The sequence below is a fragment of the Bidens hawaiensis genome, unplaced genomic scaffold (assembly GCF_021521415.1).
Source record: "Bidens hawaiensis isolate Kalapana, Puna unplaced genomic scaffold, B.hawaiensis_p1.1 tig00020029_1, whole genome shotgun sequence".
In the NCBI taxonomy this organism is placed as follows: domain Eukaryota; kingdom Viridiplantae; phylum Streptophyta; class Magnoliopsida; order Asterales; family Asteraceae; genus Bidens; species Bidens hawaiensis.
Window position 1 is genome coordinate 331305 of NW_027493044.1, and position 26124 is coordinate 357428.

Below are 26124 nucleotides of genomic sequence, written 5' to 3' on the forward strand. Positions count from 1 at the left end.
ATATGAGAGCATCTCCACTGTCTTACAGCACCGGGATCCTTTACCCGGTTTCGCTGAATGTCGTTCCAGGTTAACCATGGAAGAGAACAAGAAAAAGAACCAAACAACTCGTGCCGTAGCCTCCACTGCAACAGCCCTTGCTGCCACTGCAGCCGCTTCCACACCAGGCGATTACTCGGCTTATTCTTCTTCTTCTCGGGGACGTGGTCGAGGTGGCCTCTCTCGTGATCGTGGTCGGTTCAATAACAACCACCGCGGACCTGGGAACCCACCATCACATCCTTACATTGTCTTCCCACAATCGTGGGCGGCAAACCAATGGGGCGCATTATTCCCGCAAACTTCATCATGGCCCGCTGCCAACAACACCAATCGTCCTTGCCCCTACCCGTCGGTTCCTAAAACACCACCCACAGCCCCGGGTACCACAACCGCGAGCATACTTTGACCACACCCGACCAGGCTTATGCGGCAGGCTTTACCCCCACAGACATCCAGCAAGCACTATACACGATGTCTCTCCAGCAACCGGATCCGACCGGCTATATGGACACCGGTGCAAGCGGTCACATGGCTACTCCACAAGGTATCACCTCCCCATCTTCTTTTAATTATTGCACTAATAAATCAATTATCGTTGGTAATGGCATGCAAATACCCGTCATCGGACAAGGCAATCTTACCTTACCTTCACCATACCCACCTTTGAAATTAAATAATGTCCTATATGCCCCTTAGTTAATTAAAAACCTTATTTCTGTTCGTAAACTGACAACTGATAATTTATTGTCTATTGAATTTGACCCTTTCGCTTTTACTGTGAAGGACCTGAAGACCAAGACTCCCATCCTTCGATGCAATAACTCGGGCGATCTCGACCCTTTGACTGCTCCTCTTCCCAAAACCACCACTCAACATTCTGCTCTCACGGTTACAACCCAAGATCGTTGGCATTAACGACTTGGGCACCCGGGCGATAATTTATTGCATGCTTTAAAATTATCTTCGTCTATTTCAGTTCATAAAAATAAGACCCCACTTTGCCAACCTTGTGTTTTTGGCAAAAGTGTTAAGTTTCCATTTCATGATTCTTGTAATGAAACTACTTTACCTTTTGATATTATTCATAGTGATGTGTGGACCTCCCCGGTACTAAGCACCAGCGGTCATCGTTATTATGTTTTGTTTCTTGATGATTTTACAAATTTCATATGGACTTATCCCCTTACAAACAAATCCCAAGTCTTCTCCACCTTCACCCATTTCAATAACTATATAACCACCCAATTTGAACAAAAAATAAAACAATTCCAATGTGACAACGGTAGAGAGTATGCCAACTCTTCTTTCCAAACATTTTGCAACAACCATGGCATGCATTTCCGTTTTTCATGTCCATACACCTCATCCCAAAACGGCAAGGCCGAGCGGAAATTACATACGATCAATAACATGGTTCGCACCTTGCTCGCCAATCCTCTCTCCCACCCAATTTTTGGCATCATGCCCTCGAAACCGCCACATATCTTCTCAATATTCTACCTAACAAACACCTCAAATTCCACTCCCCCACCACTCGACTTTACAACTGCAACCCCACATATGAACACTTACGAGTATTTGGTTGCCTTTGTTGTCCCTTACTACCCTCCACCTCTATTCATAAACTCACCAATCGCTCCAAACCCATGGTTTTCCTCGGTTACCCTTCAAACCATCGGGGCTACAAATGCCTCAACCTCACGTCTCAATCCATCTTCATATCCCGCCACGTTCAATTCGAGGAAACCATTTTCCCTTATGCCACAACTCAACCACCTAGCCCAAACGACTATGCCTTCCTCACACCACCCTTTAACCCTCTCCTGTGGCCCCATGTATCTCACACAAACCACACTGGTCCACCAACCAACACCACTTCGGCCCAAAACCCAACTTCAGCCCAACACCCCCTAGCTCGTCCCATCTCACCCCGGCCTCTCCCCTTACCACGGACCAACCAACCTACAACCAATCTCACCCATCCCCACTTTCGACATCTGGTCAAACTGACCAATAACCTAGCTCACCCACACCAGCAAACACACCCCTACCACCACCTCCCCCCCCTCCCAATACCCGTACCAAGATTGCCTTGTCCTCTCCAGATTGATTTAATGCCATGTCTAACGAATTTAGTGCACTAATTAAAAATGAGACATGGGAGTTAGTTCCTCGTCGGCTTGATATGAACATTATTAGATGTATGTGGTAATTTAAACATAAATTCAAATCCGACGGGTCTCTGGAACGGTATAAAGCAGGTTTGGTTTGTGATGGCAGAAGTCAGCAGGGTGGAATCGATTGTGGGGACACTTTTAGTTCGGTTGTTAAACCAGCCACTATTCGCTTGGTTCTTTCCTTAGCTTTCTCTCAATCTTGGTCCATCCACCAATTGGATGTCACAAATGCTTTTCTTCATGGTAACTTGGAAGAGACAGTATACATGTATCAGCCCATGGGGTTTCGCAACCCCGCTTATCCCGACCATGTATGCCGACTGAAAATTCCCTTTACGGACTCAAGCAGGCGCCACGTGCGTGGTACCAGCATTTCACTGACTTTGTGTTATTGCAGGGATTCTTACAGAGTAAATCGACACATCTTTATTTATTTACCATCATGGGACGGATACAGCGTATTTACTTATTTATGTTGATGATATCATCCTGGTCACATCATCTGACACTCTTCGATGGCGTCTCATGAACACTCTTGCTGGTGAATTTGCAATGAAAGATTTGGGTCCCTCACTTATTTTTTGGGCATCTCTATCACTCGCACTGGTAACCGCATGTTTCTGTCTCAACATGCCTATGGCAAAGATATCATTCATAGGGCTGCTATGGACTCTTGTAGGCCTGTTGCCACCCCGGTAGACACAAACTCCAAATTGGGTAACACATCTGCACCTCCATTTAGTGACCCCACAACTTACCGCAGTCTGGCGGGTGCCCTTCAGTATCTCACTTTCACCCGCCCGGATATATCATATGCAGTTCAGCAGATTTGCATGCAGATGCACTCTCCTACGGAAGCTCACTGGAATGCTCTCAAACGGATCATTCACTACCTTCAAGGCACGCCAGCTTATGGGATTCATCTTAGTCCTGCTCCTAATTTATCTCTACGGGCCTACACCGACGCTGATTGGGCTGGTTGTCCGGACACTCGCCGATCTACTGGTTATTGTGTCTACCTTGGGGACAACCTTCTTTCTTGGTTCTCCAAACGTCAGCCCACGGTTTCTCGCTCAAGCGCTGAAGCTAAATATCAAGGAGTGGCAAATGTCGTTGCAGAAATTTGTGGCTCAGAAATCTCATGTTAAAGCTCAACCGTCCGCTCTCTCGCGCCACTTTGGTCTATTGTGAGAACATAAGTGCAATATACTTGTCTGGTAATCCGGTTCAGCATCAACGGACAAAGCACATCGAGTTGGACACTCATTTTGTCCGTGAGCAGGTGCAACGGGGGTGCGTTCGAATCTTACACGTCCCGTCTCGATATCAAGTTGCTGATATATTCACTAAAGGCCTCCCTCGCATCCTTTTTGATGACTTTAGATCCAGTCTAAACATTCGGCCACCAAACGTCTCGACTGCGGGGGTATAATAGCGTGAATATCGCGTCTATATTTGTCGAGATTGTATATATATTTGTCAAGATTGTATAGCTATCAATTAGGCATATTATTAGTTGTGCATTATTATGTTTCCATATTATAGGGTCAACCTTGTACTATAAATTAAGAAGGAATGAAAGAAGGAGATCATTCAGAAAATTACAATATCTTATATAAAATATCAACTGTTAGTAATTGGGCATGTGTGCCTTTTATGTTGTTTTTTATTGAAAAAGTTGTGTTTTTTCTTTTTATGAATTATCTTTACGAGCACAAAGATATGAAAGCCCCTTGAATAACTGAAAATGGAAATCTATTAGCATGTAATGTTTAATGTCTTGGCCCTCAGGTAATCGGAATTGGAATTCATTAGGGATGCAAATGAGTCGAGCCGCTCGCAAGTTAAGATTTCTCAGATCGATAAAAAACTTGAAACGAGCTGAGCATTTTGCGTTCATTTATCCTACCCGAGCACAAGCCTTGTATAATATGCTCGTTTTGGTCCCCGAGTCTTGTCGAACTTTGTGTGTTTTTAACTTTTATCTCTTTTGGAGTTTGATATTATAATTGATTAATTTCACAATACATGGCCGAACCGAGCTTTGGTAATACATGAGCTCAAGCTAAGCTTAGGCTTGTTTAATGTTTTTATTTTTCAAAATATATAAAAATAAAAAAATGTTTATAAATTAATTTATAAATAGTAAACGAGCTGAGCCCGAGCTTGAAAAATCTAACAAACCAAGCTCGCTCTTATAGAAAAAGAGCTTGAGATGAACCAAGCTCGAGCTTTAGAAAAGGAGTTCGAAATGAGGCGAGCTCGAGCTTTCATAAGTGAAAACGAGTCTAGTCAAGCTCGGGCTCAGCTAGGGTTGTTTAGACTTCTTGACTTCACTTGATTAGGGAATCTCATATATTGGTATTGTGGGGCATCGGTTAGATATATCTATTGATGCACTTTATTTTTTGAATTGAATTTAAAGTTTTAATTTCAGATGATCGGTACTGATGATTTTATATATTTACCTATCGTCAAAGATTATCATTACATTTCTAGTTCTTGCAACATGATCTGTTTATTGGTGTGAAAGTGTTCCTGGTGATCTAGTTCTTGACATGTTTTAAGGCTTACCGAAAACGACTGAATTTGAGCTTTTATTTTAAGACTTACTTCAAAAGTGATTTAAGGCTGAATAGAAGATTAATCATGAATAACTGGTATTAAAGCTAAATGCCATTAAAATGTGTGTCAAACAAATATGATATACACAAAGTGACATTACAAACTTAAATATACGTGGCAAATGATAAATGACACTGTAAATGTTACCAAGAAAATATAGCATATACAATGTGTCATTAATTACTTAAATTTTAGTGAAGCAAATACCAAATGCCATTAAAAGTATGTGCCAAGTACATAAGGCATACACAAAGTGTCATTAAAACCTAAATTTTAGTGGCACAAATGCTAAAAGTGGTTGCCAAGCAAATGTGGCACACACAAAGTGCCATTAAAACGTAAACTAGTGGCACAAAAGGTAAATGCCATTAAAAATGTGTGCCACTGTATGGCATTTTTTTGTAGTGTTGTCATAAGTGGTTGTTCATCAAAAAACAAATCCGACTCGTTTAGGCACTTATTTGGTTCGGCTTAGTTATATCTTTTACTTAAACATCTAAAACAAATTATTTTCTTCACATCTTTTGAAAATAATACTTTTACCAAGTCGGAAACGAACCTGACATAAAAAGTTGAGTTCGGGTCTGACCGAAAATGAACCACTCGCTTAAAATAATTTTGGGCCCGTTTAGGATTCTTCTTGAAACAAGCCCAACTTAATAACGTGACTAACCATTATATAACCCAATTTTTTTTACAAAAACCTTAAAATGAACTCACTTATATGGGCACATCAAAATAACCTACACTTGTTTGCTTAATGATATTGTAAAATTATTAACTTACTAATACAATGATTTTATTGATATCTTTCGATCAGATCAAACACATATTGTTAATTAGTAGTTCTAAAGTTTACTCAACAAAAATATTGATAAACACAATATTTAATTAAATAAGAAAATAAAGGAGTCGCACATTGAATTTGAAGTTGGAACATTTAAACTTGGTGATGAACTGATATCCTCGTTTTCTTTTCTTTGATGTTTAAAAAAGTTGCTAATAAGAGGTTGTTTACTCATCTTCAAAGTACTCTAAACAAAATTTGAATCAAAACCTAATATCAATTCAATTTACACATAAAACAAAAGACTAAATCCTAAATTAATTCCAATTTAAACATAACCCTAAATCCTTAAATATAAGAAATCTTGCCTAAAAGAAGGAGAGGCTGGAGGTGGAGTGGCCGAGTGAGGTTAGGAGGTGGCTGGTGGCGGATGGAGGTGGAGGTGGTGGCAGCCGTGATGAACTGGTGGTGAGCAGAGTCCAAAGAGGCAGAGAGCAGTCGACTGTGTGCCTGTGTTTACAATATCCGGTCTTTTTTTTATTGTTAAAACTTAAAAAAAATTATTTGGGTTATTGGGTTTTTTAGTTTGGCTTTTTAAGTTAAGTGGGCTTTTGTTATGTTTAAGTATTAAATTGGTTAGGCTTAAAATACATTAGGACAACGCTATTTTTTTCAGGGGTAGCGAAACAAAAAAACCGACCAAAATTTTTTTTTTACACTATCGGCGAAATGTTAAGGGGTAGCATCCTCCTAAGCTAGGTCCGCCCCTGGTATATACTCTCCAATTTTATTATATAAGAAAATCAGTAATAACTTGGTTAGATATCTTATCATGACTATGACTTGATATATGTAGCTAAACATAAACCCGTTTTAGACTATTATTAGCAGCATTTTAAATAATAATAATAATAATAATAATAATAAAATTAAAATAACTAATCCATACTTGATAATTTTCTATAACCTTTTGAACTAATCTTTACTTAGACTCCAAACTTCTTTTATTGTATGACAAGCCACACAAGAATTAAAGAATGGTTTGGTAATTAACTCCATCCCTTGTATCATCATGACTAAAATGTTTAAATTTTAACCAAACTTCAAAATTTGTACTTGGTATTGATTTTTTATATCTAGAATATATATAAATGAAACCCTTAAAATCCTACGTGTCGCGATTTGGTCGCTCCCCTCTTTTATGGAAGTCACCAAATTGCTTGATTTTTAAATTGAAGTCTCTCATTGATTTAACCCAAATTCATGGGTATGAGTCTTACCAACACCATATAGCTCTTAAACGGGTTACAACATCTCATTAAATTAAAAATTAATCTTACTAATTATTTGATATGAAAATCCTATAAAATAGGGATATACTAAAATTTAATATCCAATTTAAAAAGAAAAGGATATTATTTATAATTAATACACAATTTTATAGTAAAAAACATAAGCGGGTCATGGGTCACCAAATCCAAATAGCTTTTAAACGGGTTATAACATATCATTTATTTATGAAACATTTTTATCATAAAACCCTAAGTATATTATTAACTTTCTTACAATAAAGAAAATTAAATCCAAAAAATAAATATTATAAAACGAAAAATGTATAACAACCATTCTCTCAAGCCATCAGATTGCTTTATTTGTAAATGAAGGCTTCTCACGCATTTGACCCGAATTCACGGGTAAAGGTCTCACCAAACTCAGATAGCTCTTAAACGGGTTATAACATCTCATTATATTAAAATTTAATTTCATCAAATATTTGATATGAAAATCCTATAAATTAGGGGATATACAAAAAATTAATAGCTATTTTATTTAATAAAAGATATTATTTATAATTAAGAAAATTTTATAATAAAGAAAATAAACGGATAATGGGTATCACCAAACCCAGATAGTTTTTTAACCGGATTATAACATATCATTTATTTGTAAAACCATTTTATCATCAAACCTCAAGTATATTAATTATTAACTTTCTTACAATAAATAAAATTAAAATCCAAATATATATATATATATATATATAGGATTAGGTTTATTCGAGAAGTATTCTTATAGAGAGAAGTGCAAGAAATAAAACCAACCAATCACAAATTTTCTTTTATTATATGATTTATTTTAATCATAAGGGTATTTTAGTATAAATGCTTTTTTTTTATGTTTGGTAACTAATTATTAACTTTAAACAGTTACACTTTAATAATTATTATTATTATTATTATTATATGATGCTCCATAGTTACATTTTATCAATGTAGAAAAACCCATATCGATTTCTTTATTAACAAACTTTTTTTTAATTATAATTTATAATTAATTTATACATAATTCGAAATCTCATAATCTATGTTTTCCTAATTACTGTTTATCAACAAACAAAATACATCTTTTTTTTAGTTTATAATTTATAAATAAAACCAATAACGATCTAAATAATTTAAAGCTATCATTTTCACTTTAGAGAAGAAGTGAATTATGTTCTAAAAAACAAGGGTTCATTGAAACAAAATAAAATTTCAAACACAACGATAAAAAACAATATAGTAAAAATCCATTATATGCTACGTATCAATACAAAATTATAAATTAGTGAAATGTCATACGTATCAAAAAATTATATATACACTACTCATTAAACAAGTGTAGGAAATATGTTTTTATATGTGAAAGCATAAGTGAGTAAGCCGGTCATGCAAAAACACAATTGTTGGTATATGCTTTTTGTGTAGGTTAATATACACATGTGTAGGTTATATGTTGTACACATGCGTAAGTTATATGCAGGTTATATGTACATGTGTAGGAAATATGTTTTTATATATGAAAACATAAGTGTGTAGGTCATGCGAAAACACAAGCGTAGGTTATTTGTTTCTTGTGTAGGTTAATGTACGCATGTGTAGGTTATATGTTTATGTGTAGGAAATATTTTTTTAACCAAATAGACACATACACAGATAAACATGAAAACTACCAACAATTACATTTAAACGAACACCATTCAGACTCCCACACACAATCACATTTGAACTTACACAATCAGTGACCCTATGCTTTCATATTTTAAGATACCCAATAACGAAAAATCACGTACAACAAACATGATATACTACAAATCCAACATTATATACTACACAACAATACAAAACTACAAATAATTAAAATGTCCTACACATCAAAAAATATACACTACACATCAAGTAAGTATATTAAAAAAAGAAATTATACGTATTAAATAAACCTACACATAGCTAACAGGTCATACACAAGCTACTTATGAACACAAACTCAATATACTCGCTGCTTGTTAGCAGCTTAGATACACATCATGCACTATATTACAATATATGATAACTACCATATATAACATACATAACTACACTCTAAACATACATGAAAGAACACATTATCCATAGCCAATATACAAGAATCGTTTTCTACACAATTCCTTTTTTACACAATTTCTTTTATTGCTATATTAATTGAGGCATAAAAAGAGGGAAACTGATGAAAGCACTTTCAATAATTTAATTATGCATATTTGTATATGACATTTCTATCCTTTTTACTTTTATATTTGTTATAACAATGTCCGAATAATCACAAATATGTCATTTATGATTTCCACCATTGATTACACATAATTAATGGTTAAGATTAACTTCTCGCACTTCTCACTGTAAAATCACTTTTCGTATGAACCATCCCCTATATATATATATATATATATATATATATATATTAAAAAACGAATAATGTAAAACAACCCTTGTAATACGGGGGATAAAATCTAATATATATATATATACTTTAAGCATCGTGTCAAATAATCTAAAGTTGTGTATCGACATTTTGTGAGAGTGTCCGACTTTTATTTGTCTCACTAAACTTGAAATCCAGGCTCCTTATTCCTTGATATGGGGGTCCAGCTTTTGGTTATTTACAACCACATGACTAACTCTTACTTGCCTTTCAATGACTTTTTGAGTCATCATATATATTTCCCGTGACGGTCATAAATTTGTAAAAAATCCCAAATACGAAAATCTATTACCACCATATATATGCCCCGAGTGGAAGGCAATTCACGGTCCCAAACATAAAAGTCTTTACCACTACGATATTAAATGCTATAAGATCTTGAGTCGACTTTTATAACCTCGATACGGATTCATTATATATTTCAAACTTGAACTAAATAAGTTCAATATATTGCCCGGATTTGATTGTACCTCACATTGTTTAATAAAAACTTAGGGGGTGTTTGGCCTAGCTTATTTAACTATATTTATAGCTTTTTTTTTACAAAATAAGCTTACTTTGGTGTTTGTTTTAGCTTTTTAAGCTTATGCTTATAAGCTTATATAAGCTAATTTGAAGAAACTTATTTGAAGATGGTTTTTTAGCTTATTTGAATAAGCTTATTTGTGTTAGGGTGTAAGTTACTCATTTGCCTTCAAATGATGGTGGATTAATAATTATTAAAGCAACTTATTACTATAATAAATTAAAGAATGATGGATTTAACAACATATTATCAACTTATAGAATATAAGCTAATTAGTCTAATCCAAACACTTAAAAGGAGCTTATCAAATAATAGAAAATAAACTATAAGCCACTTTAAAATATAAGCATAAGCCAAAAAATAAAAGCTAGGCCAAACACCCCCTTATTATGGTGTTATCAGGTAATAGTGGGAAATCGTGATTTACTTGTAAAGCAAACAAGAAATCCTGATAAACTTAGATACAAATTAGAATGTGTGAGGTACACGTCCGCTCGTTCAATATCATTATTACTTTGGTACTAAAGAATCAATGTGTAAGTCCATTCAAACAGAAAGCAAAGGGCGTGACTTGTGAATCAGCTAGTTATCAAACATATTTAGACTGAGCTTATACGTTGCGTATTTCCTTCGTTAAACTTCAAACAAAAGTTTTGTCATTACTAGTTACTTTTCCAAGTCAAGCCAGCTCCAAGTTGAGTTATAATGTTTGTCATTACTAGTTAGCTTTCCAATTCAAGCCGGTTACAAGTTGAGTTATTATATATAATATATATATATATATATATATGGAGAGGATTAAGAGAAAACTCATTTTTAGAAAGAGAACTAGAGAACTAATAAAGAAATATTTTTAATTTAATTAAAAATATATTAATTTTTTTCCTTCATCCTTCTGATATGTTGTTATTTTTCACTACAAAAAAATATAAAATAAAAAAATAACAAAAAAAACTCGTTCTAGTACACATATGCAATACATCAACTTTTTTTTATTGCATATGTGCACTAGTGTGTATTTTGATATGTGCATTAGTGTTGAATAACATATATGCAATTGTTTGTATTGTATTAATGCAATAGTGCTATATTATATACAAAAATAAAAAAAATCAATATAGTACATAGTTCATTAGTGTTGTATTACGTATATGCGATAATGTGTATTGCATTCAAATATTAGTATTATATTTGCATATATTCAATAGTATGTATTGTATAATGCAATTGTATTGTATTATATGCAATAAAAAACCACTGTATATGTGCAATACACATTAGTGCACATATGCGTCACCGGTTTTTTTTAAGAACAATATCATCTTATTAGGAGGAAAGAAAAAAATCACAAAATATTTTTTTTTAAGATAAAAATAATTTTTTATTAGTTCTCTAGTTCTCTCATTAAGAGAAGTTATCTGTAGATCCCACACATATATATATATATATATTTATGTATGTATGTATATATATAGGGTAAGAATCCTAAGAGAACTATTGGCAAATTGAGAACTTTGAGAACCATTTTGAACCACTAAAAAAATCCTCTAAAAATATTTAAAAAATTATAAAAACAAAAAAAAATTAAAAGTAAAAACACCAAAATTTTTATATTTCATTCCGGTTTCATTAAAAAAATAAAAAAAAACTGAATTTTTTTTAATTCGTATTATACCTATACACTTATGTATATTTTCATTTAATCTATAGTTACGTGATGTACACATATATACATTTTCATTTAACTTAAATTATACATATAAGTATAGAAAAAAAAACATACGTGTATATATATGTGCATATTATACGTATATGTATAATTTAGCTAAATCGAGAATTTTTTTTTGTTTTTTTTATTTTTAGAAACCGGGATGATAAATAAGAATTTTGGTTTTTTTACTTTTTTATTTCTTTATTTTTTTTTTGTTTTATGACTTTTTTTATTTTTGGGTTTTTTATAGTTCAAAATGGTTCTCATAGTTCTCAATTATCAAAAAGTTCTCACATGATCCTGATCATATATATATATATAGGGTAAGGTTAAAATGAAAACCCACTTGAGTTGTGAAAACCCTATGTAACATCGTTTTTTTTTTGTTACATGTAATATATGTTGTAACATTTAATACAAAACATCGAAACATCAAAAAAAAAATGTTTTGCTATTTTTTAACATTTTTTTACTAATTTTTATATATGTTTTCAGGAGAGAGAAAAAGTTATATTTATATTTACATTTTTTATTAATTTTAATTGTGGACCACAAGATTTAAACATTAATTAAAAATATGTGGTTGAGAATGAGTTTCTAGAGTTTCACAACTCAAGTGGGTTTTCATTTTATACTTAGCCTATATATCTATATATATATGAGAAGTATAGAATGAAAACCCACTTCAGTTGTGAAAACCCTATGTAGCATAACTTTTTTTTTTGCACACGTAATATATGCTGTAACATTTAATACAAAATATCAAAAAATAAAAAAAAATGTTTGCTATTTTTTAACATTTTTTTACTAACTTTTATACATGTTTTCAGGAGAGAAAAAAAGTTATTTTTATATTTACATTTTTTATTAACTTTAATTGTGAAACACAAGATTCAAACTTTAATTAAAAGCATGTGGTTGAGAATGAATTTCTAAAGTTTTCACATCTCAAGTGAATTTTTATTTTAACCTAACTATATATGTATATATAAAGAGAGAGAGAGAGAGGTGAGATCAAATGAAACTTATCTTAAATAGAAAATTAAAAACTCTTAAAAAATTATTTTCAACCTTTTTTTAAAAAAAATTATGTAGTTTTTTTTCATTATTATTATATGTTGATATTGTTTCAAAAAAAAAACCCCGTCGGTGTAGTGAATATGTGCAACAATGTGTATTGCATATATGCAAAAGTGTTGTATACATAGAATAAAACAATATTGCACATATTAGATACATACTATTGTATATCTTAAATATATATAAACGAAACATTTAAAAGCTGTCTGGTTGCTCCCTAAATTCTCCAAAGCCACCAAATTGTTTTATTTGTAAATAAAGGCTTATCATGTATTTGACCCGAATTCACGGGCATGGGTCACCATACCCAGATATCTCATAAACGGGCTATAATATCTCATTAAATTAAAAATTAATCTTACCAATTATTTGATATTAAAATCCTATAAAATAGGGATATACTAAAATTTAATATCCGATTTAAAAAAAAGATATTATTTATGATTAAGAAACAATTTTATGGTAAAAAAAATAAGCGGGTCATGGGTCACTAAATCTAGATAGTTTTTAAGCGGGTTACAACATATCATTATTTGTGAAACTCTTTCATCAACAAACCATAATTATATATTATTAACTTTCTTATAATAAAGAAAATTAAAATCCAAAAAATAAATATTAAAAAAAAAAAATGTAAAACAACCCTCGTAATACGGGGATAAAACCTAGTAATAATATATATAAACAAAACATTTAAAAGCTCTCTGGTTACTCTTTGAATTCTCTAAATCCACCAAATTTCATTATTTGTTAATGGAGGTTTCTCATGCATTTGACCCGAATTTACGGATATGGGTCTCACCAAACCCAGATCGCTTCAAAACGGCTTATAACATCTCATTAAATGAAAATTTAATCTTACCAAATATTTTATATGAAATTCCTATAAAATAGGGATATACTAAAAATTAATATCTGATTTTTTTTAAAAAAGATATTACTTATAATTAAGAAACAAATTTATAGTAAAAAAAATAAGCGGGTCATGGGTTTCAAATCCAGATAGCTTTTAAAAGGTTATAACATATCATTTATTTGTGAAACCCTTTTATTATCAAACCCTAAGTATATAATTAACTTTTTTACATTAAAGAAAATTAAAATCCAAAAAATAAATATTAAAAAACAAAAAATATAAAAGAACCCTCGTAGTACGGGGGATAAAACCTAGTATGCAATATAAGACTAATGCACTGTAAGGCCCCGTCACCGGTAACCCTACTTTCTTGTTGGATTTACTCATAAACGCAATTCTAAATATCAGAGTTAATTAAAACATTCGCGGAATTTAAAAACTTTCATAAAACATTTCATAACAAAACACGTCTTGTCATAAAACATCATTTTGTCTTTCAAAATAGACGAAACATTAAACTTAAACGTCTTGAGTCTTTCGATGCCAGCCTCTTATTCAGTGCCACGTGTCTCCTCAAGCGAGCTGCCTCATCCTACTCACCTGCGTGCATACTAAAAGTCAGCTACGCTGAGTGAGTTCTAGTTAATCACATAATCATACAATACATTCTTACATTTCATACTTAACCTCTTAACTTTCTTTCGTACACACCTAAGTGCATATACTTTAATTCTTACCTTCGTACTTTCTTTACATACATAATCTTACGTTTTAAAGAGCCTTTCGCCCTATAACCTCACAGATATTATAAGGGTCTGGTCCCTAACATCACAGATATTATAAGGGTCTGGTCCCTAACATCACAGATATTATAAGGGTCTGGTCCCTAACATCACATATATTATAAGGGTCTGGTCCCTAACATCACAGATATTATAAGGGTCTGGTCCCTAGTTCTCGAATATTAGTAGGGTTCGATTCCCTCTTCGTTACCATACAACCATACATCATACCTCGAGTATTATTAGGGCTCGGTACCCTTTTCGTAACCATACAACCATCTTTTCCTTCTTTTATTAACTTTATTACGTTCATACACATAAGCATACATATCATACTTATCTTATACATAGCGTTACAACCTGACAGTACGTGCAATATCCGAAGATCATTCACGTACCATCAAGCAATTATTCATACATATCACATATATCACATATGGCATACACTTATCACTTAGAATAAATGTATTAACAACACATCGAGTATGCACACAGCCCTGAAAACATAACAAGGAATGGGGCTAGAAACTCACCTGAACACGGTTATGTTCACTGTTAATCGTAATCCCTTTCTTCAGTTGTGCACGGCTGACTGTATAACAAGTATACGTATCAATTAACTATCACTTCTCATATTGCATTTCTATCTTTATATGACCCACAACGAACGGGGGTCCGGGGGGCAGCGCCCCTGGCAGCGGGGTCTAGGGGCGGCAGCCCCTAGCAGGGTCCAAGGGGCAGAGCCCCTGGCTGGGGTCGAGCTGCCAGGTCAGCTTGGAAAAATTTTATTTCCATTAACTGTCTTAACACATTTTTCATTAGGTTTTTAATTTATTTTCTAATCGAACTTGACTTTAGGCGAAGTTATCAGTTAGGCGAACTTGGCCGTAAGCGAAGTTATCAATTAGGCGAACTTGGCCTCAGGCGAAGTTACCAGTTAGGCGAACTTATCGCTATGAAGGTGAAGTTATCGCTTTGAAGGCGAAGTTGCCCAGTTCAGCCGCTGTTTGGTTTCTATCAAGCATTTTTGGCGATTTTAACACCCTTGTTATGGTTCGACATCACCCACTACGCTCCCCAACTGTTTTCGGTCGTATAAACACTATAAAGCTTGGATCTTTAAACTTCAAAGATCAAGAATCATACCTTTTTGTGCTTGTTTGGATCTCGTTTAACTTGTTTAATCACAACTAATCGCTCACTCTCTCTCGGATCACGCTCGTTCCTCTCCCTCGGCCGCCGGCGGTGCGTGTGGTGTGGGTGTGTTTTGGAGTGTTAGAGAATAAGATGGAATGAGTGATGTTTTAGGGTTTAGGGGATATTTATATCCCTTAAGCCCATGGACCTAAGGCCCATTCTCATTTAACCCATCTCAATTAATCTATGTCCATGATCCGCTCCTTACTCGATATTAAATAATCAATAACGCGAAATCACTAAACATAACTTTCTTTATTCAACATTAAAATTTTAGGATGTTACATGCACACATAGAATACACATTAATACGTATGTCTAATACAACAATAACGCACATGTGCACTATATATATATATATATATATATATATATATATATATATATATAACACTACTGCACATATACAATACACAAATATTGAATATATGCAATAAAACACTATTAAACATAAAAATAAACAGTATTACACATGCATAATACAACAGCGTCGCACAATAAAATGTATGTGTATTACAACATCTTTTTTTTATTGTTTTATTTCTTTTTATATTTTTTTTTTCTGATAAAGAGTAGCAAAATATAAGAATAATGGAAGAAATGAAAATTAAGAAATATTTTTTTTATTTTTAATTAAAACTATTTCTTTATTTAAGTGAAGTTCTTTAGTTATCTAGTTCTTTATTTAAGTGTAGTTCTATCTTGATCTTATCATTATATATATAGTTCTCTAAAAAGAAATAGTTCTCTAGTTCTTTCTTAGAGTGGAGTTCTTCTTGATCTCACCACTATATATAAATATACATATAAAAGGGAGATGATAAAGAGAAAACTCATCCTTATAGAGAAAACTAAAGAACTAATAAAGAAGTAGTTTTAACGTTTTTTTAAAAATCTATGTATATTTTTTTCTTTAATTTTTCTTGTATGTTGTTATTTTTCACCAAAAAAGTTTACAAAAAATTATGATAAAGTACACATATACAATAGTGGTCTATTGCATATACACACCACTGCATATATGCAAATTCAACGCTATTGCACATGTGGAATACAAACTATCGTATATATGTAATACAATACTATTGCATATATGTACTACATTGACTTTTTTTTTTATTTTTGCATATAATAAAATATTGTTGAGTATATATACAATACATACTATTGCATATATGTAATATGACACACTATTGCACATATGCAATACATACTATTACGCACATGTAATAAAATAATAATAATAAAGTCGATGTATTGCATATGTGCACTACATCAAGTTGTTTTTTCCTTATGAATATTAGCAACATATAAGAAGGATGAAAGGAAAACAAATGTTGAAACTACTTTTTTTTAAATTAAAATATTTCTTTATTAATTTCTAGTTCTTTCCTGATCATGCCCCTATATATATATATATATATATATATATATATATATAGGGGTGGGATCAAGATAAAACTCATCTTTAGAGAGAAAACTTAAAAACTCTTAAAGAATTATTTTAATTAAAAATAAAATATTTTTAAAATTCTGTTTTTGCCATTATTCTTATATTTTCTTACCCTTCACTCGAAAAAAAATAATATAAAAATAAAAATAATAAAAAAATTAAAAAAATCCGTTGTAATGTACATACATATTACTGTGCGATACCGTTGTATTACACATGTGTATTACTATGTATTTTTAATTTAAATAGTGTTTAATTGTATATATTCAATATTTGCATTTGTGTAGTAATGTTGTATTATACGGGAAAAAATAATAATAAAATAAAAGTCGATGTAGTGCACATGTGCGTTAATGTTGTATTACATATACGTACTAATGTGTATTCGATGTGTGTATTAGTCTTATATTGCATATATACAATAGTGTGTATCAAATATGTGCAATAATGTTGTATTCTATGCAATACAACACTTTTGCATATATGCAATGCACACTACACCGATGAGATTACCGACAAGTTTTTTTTTTTTAAACCAATAACAACATATAAGAACAATGGAAAAAAAAGAAATATAAAAAAAATTTAAAAGAAAGTTACTAATAGTTTTTTAGGAGTTTTTAATTTTTTTTCTTTAAGAAGAGTTTTCACTTGATCTCACCCATATATATATATAAATATATATATATATACACACACACACACAAACACACACACACACACATTATATTTGTAGGGAGATGATCAAGAAAAAACTCATTCTTTAATAGAAAATTTATAAACCCCTAAAGAAATAGTTTCAATTAAAAATAAACAAAATTTCAAATTCTGTTTTTGCCATTATTCTTATATTTTCTTACCCTTCACTCGAAAAAAAATAATATAAAAATAAAAATAATAAAAAAATTAAAAAAATCCGTTGTAATGTACATACGTATTACTGTGCGATACCGTTGTATTACACATGTGTATTACTATGTATTTTTAATTTCAATAGTGTTTAATTGTATATATTCAATATTTGCATATGTGTAGTAATGTTGTATTATACGGGAAAAAAATAATAATAAAATAAAAGTCGATGTAGTGCACATGTGCGTTAATGTTGTATTACATATACGTACTAATGTGTATTCGATGTGTGTATTAGTCTTATATTGCATATATACAATAGTGTGTATCAAATATGTGCAATAATGTTGTATTCTATGCAATACAACACTTTTGCATATATGCAATGCACACTACACCGATGAGATTACCGACAAGTTTTTTCTTTAAACCAATAACAACATATAAGAACAATGGAAAAAAAAGAAATATAAAAAAAAATTTAAAAGAAAGTTACTAATAGTTTTTTAGGAGTTTTTAATTTTTTTTTCTTTAAGAAGAGTTTTCACTTAATCTCACCCATATATATATATAAATATATATATATACACACACACACAAACACACACACACACATTATATTTGTAGGGAGAGGATCAAGAAAAAACTCATTCTTTAATAGAAAATTTATAAACTCCTAAAGAAATAGTTTCAATTAAAAATAAACAAAATTTTCAAATATTAATTTTTCCCATTATTCTTATATTTTGTTACCCTTCACTTAAAAAAATGATGTAATGCACATACGTATTACTGTGCGATACTGTTGTATTACAAATGTGTATCATTATGTATTTTTATGTTCAATAGTGTTTAATTGCATGTATTCAATATTTGTGTATTGTATATGTGTAGTAGTGTTGTATTATATGCAAAAAACAAAAAATAAATAAATAAAAGTCGATATAGTGCACATGTGCATTAATGTTGTATTACACATACGTACCAATGTGTATTTAATGTGCGCATTACTCTTATATTGCATATATACAATAGTGTTGTATTCTATGCAATACAACACTTTTGTATATATGCAATGCATAATATTACATATGCGCACTACACGGATGAGGTTGCCGACAAGTTTTTTTATTTTTTTTTGGGAACAACATATAAGAATAATGGAAAAAAGAGAAACTACATTTTTTTTTCAAAAAGGTAGAAATAAATTTTAAGAGTTTTTAAGTTTTCTCTTTCAAATGAGTTTTCATTTGATCCCACCCCTATATATATAAGATCAAGAAAAAACTCCTTCTTAGAGAGAGAACTAGAGAACCACTAAAGAAATATTTTTAATTTAATTAAAAAAATATTTTTGATTTTTTTTCTTTCATCCTTCTTATATGTTGTTTTTTTTCACTATAAAAAATATAAAAAATAATAAAAAAAACTCATTGTGATGCACATATGTAATACATCGACTTTTTTTTATTGCATATGTGCACTAGTGTGTATTTTGATATGTGCAATAGTGTTGAATAGTATATATGCAATTGTTTCTATTGTATTAGTGAAATAGTGTTATATTATATACAAAAATAAAAAATATCGATATAGTTGCATATGTGCATTGGTGTTGTATTACGTATATGCGATAGTGTGTATTGCATACAATTATTAGTGTTGTATTTGCATATATTAAATAGTATGTATTATATAATGCAATTGTGTTGTATTATACTATTATATGCAATAAAACAATATAATCTTTTTGGAAGGAGGAAAGAAAAAACAACCACAAAATATTTATTTTTAAAAAAGTTAAGAATAATTCTTTTCTAGTTCTCTAGTTTTCTCTAGATCCCACCCATATATATATATATATATATATATATATATATATATATATATATATATATATATATATATATATATAGTTTAGGATCAAATACATTTATTATTAACATGAAACCGTGAGAACTAACTTTTTGTATAATTAGGCTTGTTTTTATAATTGTTTGATGTTATTTTTTGTTCGTATTTGCTGATTTCTAATTATAAGCTTTTGTTGATTTACATTTTGCTGTTATTTTAAATCTTTTTCTTATGTTGTTATAAGTATTTGCTGTTATTATTTTGTTGCTAATTTTGATTATTTTGTTGTTATTAGATTTTTTTTTTGTTATTATAAACCATTGCTTATGTAGATTGGTATTTTAGTTGATGTTGTTTTCTATGTTCTCATTTTTGATAGATTGGTATTATTTCCTACGTTCTCATGTTAAGATTATTTTAAAAAAATATTTTGTGAGTTTTTTTTTCTTTTCCCCCTTCTAATAAGATGATATTGTTCCTAAAAAATAAAAAAATAAAATAAAAAACCGTCGATGTAGTTCGTATGTGCACTAATGTGTATTGCATAAATGCAATAGTGTTTTATTGCATATAATACAACATTGTCTTATACAATACACACTATTAAATAAATGCATATACAACACTAATAATTGTATGCAATACACAATGCCGTATATACGCAATACAACACTATTGCGCATTTGCACTATATCGATTTTTTTTATTTTTATATATTATATAGCACTATTTCACTAACACAATACAAAAAATTGCATATATGTTATTCAACACTATTGCATATATCAAAATACACACTAGTGCACATATGCAATAAGAAAAGTTGATGCATTGCATATGTGCACTACAACGAGTTTTTTTTATTATTATTATTTTTATATTTTTTTTGTAGTGAAGAATAACAACGTATAAGAAGGACGAAAGAAAAAAAATTTAAAAATATTTTTTGTAATTAAATAAAAAATATTTCTTTATTAGTTCTCTAGTTCTCTCTTTAAGAAAGAGTTCTCTCTTGATCCTCTCCCTATACATATATATATATACATATATATATATATATATAGGATTGATTTATTTTGAAAACCATTTTGAGTTTTAAGAACTCGAAAGAACTTAACGTAACAATTTATTTTTGAATTGTTTTTAACATATACGTAATATTTGTAGGTTACATGGATGTAGAAAAATTACGGAATTTTTTACGCACCGAGTCAACTTTTTGCATAGGTGTAACGGACGTTTAAATTAGTGTAATCACTGTACATCTTTATTTTTCTCTCCGACTTAATTTTTTAATCAATGTTAATCAATCTCAACCACATAATCTAATCTATTTAATTAAATGTGTGGTTAAGAATGAAGTTCTTAAAGCTCAACGCGCGCGCGCGCACACACACACACACACATATATAGGGTTTCATATACAAAATAAATTAACGTGCTAATTGTGATAATCAAGTAGAGTAATTATATATTCAAGTAGAGTAATTATGTAATTACATTATATAGTAATTACATAATTACTCTATGTTATAATTACATAATTACTCTACTTGTATATATAATTACTCTCCTTGATTCTCACAATTAGAATGTTAATATTATTTGTACGTTAACTTTCCCATAAAACACACACACACATAATTACTCTACTTAATTCTCACAATTCGAATGTTAATTTCATTTGTACGTTAACTTTCCCATATATATATATATATATATATATATATATATATAGGGTAAAGATCCTAAGAGAACATTTTCAAATTGAGAACTTTGAGAACCATTTTGAACTACTAAAAAAACCTCTAAAAAAATATTTAAAAAATTATAAAACAAAAAATTAACAAAAATTTTAAAAAAGTATAAAAACCAAAATTCTTATATTTCATTCTGGTTTCATAAAAAAAAATTAATTAATTTGTATTATACTTATACACATGTGTATAATTTAATTTAATTTCTAGTTACGTAATGTACACATATGTACATTATCATTATATTAAATTATACGCATATGTATAAAAAAACACGTGTGTACATATATGTATAATTTAGCTAACCCGAAATTTTATTTATTTATTTTTTATTTTTTATGAAACCATAATTTTTTATGATCCAAAATGGTTCTCTTGATTCTCAATTTCTAAAAAGTTCCCTCATGATCTTTATCCTATCTCTCTCTATCTCTCTCTCTATATATATATATATATAGGGGAGATTTCAAATTAGAACCCCTTTGAGTTTTAAGAACTCGAAAGAACTCAGTGTAACGATTTTTTTTTCGAATTTTTTTAAACATGCGTAATATATGTAGGTTACACACACTTAAAAAAATTACAGAATTTTTTACGCACCGAGCCGACTTTTTACACATGTGTAACGGACGTAAAAGTTAGTGTAACCACTTAAATCTTTATTCTCTCTCCTACTTTGACTTTTTTGCCAGATTTAATCTCAACCACATATTCCAATCAATTTAATTAAATATAGGGCCAAAAATTGAGTTCTTAATAAGTTCTTACAACTCAATATGGTTCTCAAAATTTCTCTCCCCTTTATATATATAGAGGATGGTTCAAATAAAAATAAATAATTTCCTAGGAATGGTAAGAAGAGCATAAAATTTGAATTTAAGAAACTATTTGAGCTTATCTAGGATACTACGTAGACTAAATCCTAGATCCTAGAAAACTATTTGTTATTTTGAAAACTACCAATCTCAACCACTAGATCCTAGATCCAAGGGTCTAGATCTATTCTTACTCTTCATAGAAAACTCTCCCTTTTTATTTTAACCCACCACTATATATATATATATCTATATATATATATATATATAGTGGTGGGTTAAAATAAAAAGGGAGAGTTTTCTATATATATATATATATATATATATATATATATATATATATATATATATATATAGGGTAAGGTTAAAATGAAAATCCATTTGAGTTGTGAAAACCCGCGAAAACCCTATGTAACATTGTTTTTTTTTTACATGTAATACATGTTGTAATATTTAATGCAAAACATCGAAACATCAAAAAAAAATGTTTTGCTATTTTTTAACATTTTTTACTAATTTTTATGTATGTTTTCAGGAAAGAGAAAAAATTGTATTTATATTTACATTTTTTATTCACTTTAATTGTGGACCACAAGATTTAAACATTAATTAAAAACATATGGTTGACAATGAGTTTCTAGAGTTTTCACAACTTAAGTGGGTTTTTATTTTATACTTAGCCTATATATATATATATTATATATATATATATATATATCTTCAAATAAAAGCTTTGTCATTATTGGCTACTTTTCCAAGTCAAGCTTGTTTCAAGTTGGGTTATCATACATATAGACACGCACACATCTATTAGCATCCAAAATTAGGGTAAATGATTTGCAAGGTGCAAGATAATTCCATTGGAAGACGTAGACATGAGATGCCAGCATAACCAGAAACAACCAAAAAAAATTCATTATTCTTTAATGCCTTGGACATTTTTATTATATATATACACCCACTCAGAAGATGTTCATTCATCCATATTTCATCATGCATTTTTCCTTCCTAATACTTCTCTTACCTTTAGTTACATTCTCTTATTCTCTGAATACTGCTACTCTTTCTTCTTCACAAAGTATTTTAGCCCAAGGCTCATCACTCTTTGTTGAAAAGAAAGATCAACTGGTTTCACCAAATGGCCTTTTTACAGCCGGTTTTCACGAGATTGGCCAAAATGCTTACTGCTTCGCCATATGGTTCACACAGCCAATAGCGGACGGAAAGCACACACTGGTTTGGATGGCAAATCGAGAAGAACCTGTCAATGGAAAACGATCCAAGTTTTCATTGTGGAAATCAGGAAATCTTGTCTTAACCGACGCTGGCCGAAGGTTTTGGACAACTGACACTAAATCTAATGAAACTGTGCAATTGAAACTCCTTGATTCAGGTAACCTTGTTCTTACACACATACACAACCAATCATATGTTTGGCAAAGCTTTAGCTCTCCCACTGACACCATACTTCCAAACCAACCTTTTACCAAAGATACTGCTCTTACATCTTCAAGAAGTTTGACAAACTTATCTTCCGGTTATTATAAATTTTATTTTGATAATGACAATGTATTAAAACTTCTTTACAACAGTGATGAAATAAGCAGTATCTATTTCCCTAGGCCTTGGTTACTACCATGGCAAGCAGGAAGAAATGCTTACACCAATAGTAGATTGCGATGCTTGATTCGAAAGGACGTTTCACGTCCACGGACGATTACAATTTTAACACCAGCGACAAGGGTAGAATTCTTCAAAGAAGACTGACACTAGATGTTGATGGTAATATTAGAGTTTACACACTTAACAAAAGAAGGTGGAGCGTTTCATGGCAAGCACTTTCTACAACCTGTGCAATTCACGGGATTTGTGGTCCAAATAGCCTTTGTACTTATATTCCTGAATCCGGAAGGACATGCGCGTGTATGCATGGGTACAAGGCGAAGAACCAATCGGATTCTTCATTAGGGTGTGAACCTACATTTAACCTTTCTAAACCTCCTGAATACTATGACTTCATAAAGATTCCTTTTGTGGAATTTTATGGATTTGATTCTAAGAGGTTACCAAGATCCACACTCAATGAATGCCATAAGTCCTGCTTAGATGACTCCGAATGTAAAGCTTTCCAATTCACCTTTAATCAAGATTATGGATCATTTGAATGCTTTGTCAAGACTTTGTTGTACAATGGCTTCTACAAGGGTACACCGTTCAACACTTATCTTAAACTACCCAAGACTTATGTTCTATCATATAATGAAAAGGTTGCAATCGAGTCCAAATTGGTTTGTTCCACTTCTGAAATAGAGCTAAAACGACCATATGACAAAAATATAGCCAATGGGACCCTCAAGTTCATGTTGTGGTTTAGCATCATCCTAGGTGGAATTGAAGTGGTTTGTTTTCTATTATTTTACTACCTTACCAAAGCACCCTCAAGCACAACCACCCAAGCCTACCTTGCAGTTGCTACTGGATTCAAAAGATTCACATATGATGAGATAGTGAAAGCGTCTCGTAAATTTAGCAAGGAGATTGGGAAAGGTGGCGGTGGTATAGTCTACGAAGGAAAACTACCCGACAATCGAGTGGTGGCGATTAAGGTACTCCACGATGCAATTCAAGGTGAGGCTGAATTTCTAGCAGAGATGAGTACGATTGGAAGAATAAACCATATGAACTTGATTGAAACGTATGGTTATTGTGCTGAGGGTAAGCATAGGATTTTGGTGTATGAATACATGGAGAATGGCTCATTGGCTCAGAACTTGTCAGGTGCTAACAAGCTTGGTTGGCAGAAAAAGGTTTGAAATTGCAATAGGTGTGGCTAAAGGGCTAGCTTATTTACATGAAGAATGCTTGGAGTGGGTATTGCATTGTGATGTTAAACCACATAATATATTGTTAGATGCTGATTATAACCCAAAGGTGGCTGACTTTGGCCTTTCTAAGCTATTCGATCAAGGTGTAAAAGAAGATTCTGCCTTTTCACGTATAAGAGGCACCAGAGGGTATATGGCTCCAGAATGGGTGTTTAACCTTCCGATTACTTCAAAAGTTGATGTTTATAGTTACGGGATGGTGGTGCTTGAGATGATAACTGGGCGGAGTCCCACAAATGATCAAGGAATTAATTATAATGAAATTGTTGAGAAAAAGCGGCTCGTGGACTGGGTGAAGGAGAAGGTCCACAAAGCTCGCGAAAATGTGACAGAGATACAAATCATGGAGATATTGGATCCTATGATGATTGAAGAATTTGAGAATGTTCAAATTAAAAATCTTCTTTGTGTGGCTTTGCAATGCGTTGAGGAAGACAAAGATGCTAGACCAACCATGAGTGAGGTTGTGAAGATGCTTCTCCACTCAGGTAATGACTAATAGAATCATGGTTACACAATATGTATTTCGACCTTCTAATAATTGAGTGGTAAAACTTTAGAGAACATGTGGGAAGATGGCTCTCATATTGAACTTATTTTGTTATTGTTCGTGTAGCTTTTCGTAAGGCAACCTAGTACTTAAAAGAAAATTATACAAGAAATAAACACTTTTTATTTTTTTTATTTCAATCTATGATGTTTAACATAAAAGGTGAGATATTAAGATTGTTGAACATAAACCGTGAGATTAATTCTTATGTAGATAAACATTACTGAGTTAAAGGTCAATAATAAAATAACCGGACCGAAAAACTGAAATCCGTGATCACCAATGATTAACGATCTTTAATTTAATCAAAATGATTATATCGCAATCACGAATGAAAATGAACAACAATAAATAAATAAATATATATATATATATATACATACTAGCTTTAGAAC

At 31.2% G+C, this 26124-nt stretch overlaps 1 pseudogene; it reads left to right on the forward strand.

Moving 5' to 3' along the window:
* Positions 1-23240: 23240 nt before the first annotated feature.
* LOC143559735 (putative receptor protein kinase ZmPK1) lies at positions 23241-25682 on the forward strand (annotated as a pseudogene).
* Positions 25683-26124: the final 442 nt, after the last annotated feature.